Source organism: Mustela nigripes, chromosome X (assembly GCF_022355385.1).
Source record: "Mustela nigripes isolate SB6536 chromosome X, MUSNIG.SB6536, whole genome shotgun sequence".
NCBI lineage: Eukaryota > Metazoa > Chordata > Mammalia > Carnivora > Mustelidae > Mustela > Mustela nigripes.
The window spans coordinates 79,420,240-79,425,453 of record NC_081575.1 but is presented as its reverse complement, the minus strand read 5'-3'; the positions used below and the strand labels follow the sequence as shown (position 1 = coordinate 79,425,453).

The 5,214-nt window shown below is 36.0% G+C and overlaps 1 pseudogene; it reads left to right on the top strand.

The window, feature by feature from the left end:
- Positions 1-3,172: 3,172 nt before the first annotated feature.
- The window catches only part of LOC132007131 (elongation factor 1-alpha 1-like), an 8,275-nt pseudogene continuing 6,233 nt past the window's right edge, over positions 3,173-5,214 (top strand).

Here is a 5,214-nt window from a genome sequence, read left to right as displayed (position 1 = left end):
ATGGGATTGGGAGGGAGACAAACCATAAGAGACTCTTAATCTCACAAAACAAACTGAGGGTTGCTGTGGGGAGGGGCGTCAGAAGAGGGTGGTGGGGTTATGGACATTGGGGAGGGTATGTGCTATGGTGAGTGTTGTGAAGTGTGTAAACCTGGCAATTCACAGACCTGTATCCCTGGGGCTAATAATACATTATATGTTTATAAAAAAAATTAAATTTAAAAAAAGACATGATCAGACACTTCTTCAATGAAGACATACAAATGGCTAGCAGACACATGAAAAAATGTTCATCATCCCTAGCCATCAGGGAAAGTCAAATCAAAACCACATTGAGATACCACCTTACAGCAGTTAGAATGAGAAAAATTAAAAAGGCAAGAAACAACAAATGATGGAGAGGATGTGGAGAAAGGGGAATCCTCTTACACTGTTGGTGGGAATGCAATTTGGTGCAGCCACTTTGGAAAACAGTGTGGAGATAACTCAAAAAATTACAAATAGAGCTACCCTATGACTTGGCAATTATACTACTGGGTATTTACACCAAAGATACAGTTGTAGTGAAAACGAGAGCCATATGTACCCCCAATGTTCATAGTAGCAATGTCCACATTAGCCAAACTGTGGAAAAAGCTAAGATGCCCTTCAACAGATGAATGGATAAAGAAGATTTGGTCCATATATACAATGGACTATTACTCAGCCATTAGAAAGGATGAATACACAACTTTTGCATCAATATGGATGGGATTGGATAAGATTATTCTGAGTGAAATAGGCCAAGCAGAGAAAGTCAATTATATATGGTTTCACTTACTTGTGGAACATAAGGAATAACATGGAAGACATTAGGAGAAGGAAAGGAAAAGTGAACTGGGGGAAATCAGAGGGGAAGACGAAACATGAGAGGCTATGAACTCTGAGAAACAAACTGAAGGTTTTAGAGGGGACTGAGGTGGGAGTTAGGTGAGTCTGGTGGTGGGTATTAAGGAAGGCACATATTGCATGGAGCACTAGGTGTTGTACATAAACAATGAATCTTGGAATGCTACATCAAAAACTAATGATGTATTTTATGGTGATTAATAAAACACAATAAAATTTTAAAAAATAAGTTGGAGTAAAAAAGAGATACAACTAGAAAGAAATATACAAACTTAATTTTATTTGCAGATGATATGATTGTCTACATAGAAAGTTCAAAATTTTTCAAAGACGAGGCACCTGGGTGGCTCAGTGGGTTAAGCCGCTGCCTTCGGCTCAGGTCATGATCTCAGGGTCCTGGGATCGAGTCCCGCATCGGGCTCTCTGCTCAGCAGGGAGCCTGCTTCCCCCTCTCTCTCTCTCTCTGCCTGCCTCTCTGCCTACTTGTGATCTCTCTCTGTCAAAAAAATTAATTAAATTAAAAAAAATTTTTTTCAAAGACTTTGTCTTTGAACATGTTGATTCCCAACACTCATTATTTTTGATTCTTTGGTTTCCTGTTTGTGGATTTCTGCATGTGGGCAGATTTTCATCTAGAAAGCTTAGTACTCTTAGATAAGATGGGAAACTTGTGTAAAAAAAAGAGCAAATAGAAGGAAAGGATGATAGATCTATTACTAATCTGTCTCTTGCTCTTTCTCTCAACTGTCTTGAAACTAATCAAATGCCATAGTGAAATAGATACATAAATTATGTTATATTCATATCATACTATATGAATCAATGATCTACAGCTACATACATCAACCAAGATGAATCAAATCACGCAAATATAACTTTAAAGAACTTAGACATTAAATAATTCAATCTGTCTGAATCCATTTATATAAATTATTAAAACAGGCAAAACTAATATATCTTGTTTGGAAATCAGTATATTGATGATCCTTGAAGAAGGAGTAAGGAATAGAAGAGTCAAGAAAGAATCATTACCCAAAGGAAATAAATGAATTATTCTCTGTAAGTATTTCATAATACAGAAGAATTTATCCATAATACACATTCACTTAAACACTAGCTCAAAGACAGTAAATTAGACTAACAGAATGTGATGAAAGGAAAAATTTCTGAGCTTAGGAAATGAACCAAGAACTAAAAAAAATACAAAAACAAACAAACACAAAACACCATTGTAAGAAATAGGAAGAAAAGCAACCAAGAAAAAAAGTAGGAATAACATCAGCTACCTCATACCCAAACCCTGCTTTCTTTGACTTTTTTAAAGTCTTTATTCTAATTCCAGGTAGTTAACATAGAGTATAATGTTAGTTTCAGGCATACAATAGAGTGATTTAACACTTCCATATAACACCGTGCACCATCACAAGTGCACTCCTTAATCCCCATCACCTATTTCACTCATTCCCCCATTCACCTTCCCTCTGGAAACCATCTATTTGTTCTCTACAGGCCTTGATTTCTAATATCATTCTCTCATGGAAGGAATCAGGGCTTCTTGAAGAAATGATTAATTCTAGGACTGAAGGAGGAAATATACAACATGAGTATGAAGCATCTTGTAGTACCAGAAAGTGAAAAAGTACTGAAAGTACTGAATACTGAAAAAAAATCGATAACAGGGTTAAGTCAAAGAAACACAGGAGCTAACTGAAAGATATTCTAGTGGCCAAGGCTGAAACAACTCAGGGAAAAAATAAACAAAATAGTATTGAATTATAATCCAAAATATAACATATGTACGCATGATAATAAGTGATTGAAGAAAATAAATGGAGGTGAATAGACAAATTTCCCATGGTTACAAATTCCAAATAATTATTTATAGAATCTCCATGCTCAAGGAGGTTGAACATAGTCTCCGCTCCTTAAGTGTGAGCTGCTCATAATGACTTAATCCCAAAGACTAAAGTATGGAAAAGTGGAAAAAAGAGTAACTTTCTCGTGAAGAAACCTGCCATACTGTACTTCAGACAGACAATTAAAGTTAACCTCAGCAGTGATAAATCATGTTGATAGTATGCACCCTTAATATAATGTGATGATAATGACACTTAACATCTGTGATATTCTATAACCCCAGTCTAATCATGAAACCAACATAAGACAAAACCCAAGTTGGGGACATTCTGCAAAGTATCTGAGCAATACTCTTCAATATTGTCAAAGTCATTAAAAACAAAGAAAGACTAAGAAACTGTCACACACAGGAGGAAACTAAGGAGACATGATAACGTGGTATGTTGGATGGAATTTTTTTTTTCCAGTGTGGATGGAATCTTATAACAGAAAGAGAGTAGGTAAAACCAAGGAAGTGTGGACTTTAGTTAGCAATATTACTATTGATTCACTAATTGTGGCAAATTTACCACACTAATGTAAGATGTTCATAATAAAGGAAACTCTATGCAATCTGTACTATCTTCACAATTTTTCTGTGAATCTAAAATTCTTCCAAAATAAAATGTTTATTTTAAAATGAATAATTTTAAGAAGAAACTGGACTGTGATCATAACAGTGAGTGCAAAGAAAGAAAACAGGAAAATTGGGATGCTTGGGTGGCTCAGTCAGGGTGTCTTTTTTATTATTATTATTATTATGTTAGTCACCATACAGCACATCATTAGTTTTTGATGTAGTGTTCCATGATTCTTTGTTTGTGTATAACACCCAGTGCTCCATGCAGTACATGCTTTCCTTAATAATACCCATCACCAGGCTAACCCATCTCCCCACTCCCCTCCCCTCTAAAATGCTCAATTTTTTCCTCAGAGTCCATAGTCTCTCATGGTTCGTTTCCCCCTCCAATTCCCCCCTTCATTTTTCCCTTCCTTCTCCTAATGTCCTTAAGTGGCTGCCTTTGGCTCCAGTCATGATCCCAGGGTCCTGGAGTCAGGTCCTGAATCAGGCTCCTATCTTAGTGGGGAGCCTTCTTCTCCCTATTCCTCTGGTTCTCCCCTTGCTTGTGCTCTCTCTCACACAAATAAGTAAATATTTTTTAAAAAAAGATTTTATTTATTTGACAGAGATCACAAGTAGGCAGAGGGGCAAGAAGTGGGGGAAGGAGAAAGCAGGCTCCCTGCCTAGCAGAGAGCCCAATGCGGGACTCAATTCCAGGACCCTGAGATCATGACCTGAGCCGAAGGCAGAGGCTTAACCCACTGGGCCATCCAGGCAGTCCAAAATCTTTTTTTAAAGAAAGAAAACAGGAAAATTAAGCAATTAGGAAAATCATAAAAATGGGAAACAAGTTAATAGAAAATTAGCTTAATTGAATCCCTAAAATATATGAAATCTATTAAAATTTCAATAGTGTAAGAAGTTTCTCTTGAAGTAAAAGACATGCTGAAGTTCTGGCTCATAAAAGCACACCATATATTGGAAAAATGTGTTGAAAAATAATGACAGTGATGAATCCAGACTAAGTTATTTAGATGGAAGTATAAAAACATAATTATTCATATGGCCAAGTAGAGAAGGCAAATCGCCTACAAAGTGAAAAAATTAGTTTGAGCTCAGATATTACCACACCAACATTTCATGACAGAGGTCGATGGAGCAATGTCATAAAACTGTGAGTGGACTAACTATAACTCAAAAGTATCATACACAACCAAAATAGCTGTTGAATATGAAGGTAACTTATGCACATTGTCAAACATGAAAGAATATATGGAAAGAACCTATTAAAAGAATAATCACAGTGCTTAATGATGAAGTCTAACTCATAGATGAATACTAATGCATAAGCCAGGAATTTAAAAAGTGTGAGTATAATGAAGGCTGAACACTAAACCTATTTACAACTAGAATGAACACTAAACCATTAGGAGGTTATGAGCACAGAATAGAAGGCAAGCATTATGAAAATGGTCAAAGTGAAAAATAATACAAATATCAAAAGTAAATTGAGAAGGGGATTAGTTAGTCTAGTTTCAGGAATTAAGATGACCTTCTCCTATTCCAATTTTATGCCAGAGAGCAAAAGTAGTTCTTTTATGGAGGTCAAAACCTTAAGTGATTTCAACATGTTTTATATACGAAGTAGCAGCCCATGAACAATAGGACTAAATGAATGGATCCCCAGTGAAAAAGAAAAAAAGAAAAAAGAACAGACCCATAAATGATCCAGATTTTAAAATTTAAGAAAATAGATGAAAAGAATCTCACCAGGTAAATATATAAGGAGGACAAGGGGAGATAGAGAGGAGAAGGGAGTTGGGGGAAATTGGAAGGGGAGGTGAACCATGAGAGACTATGGACTCTGA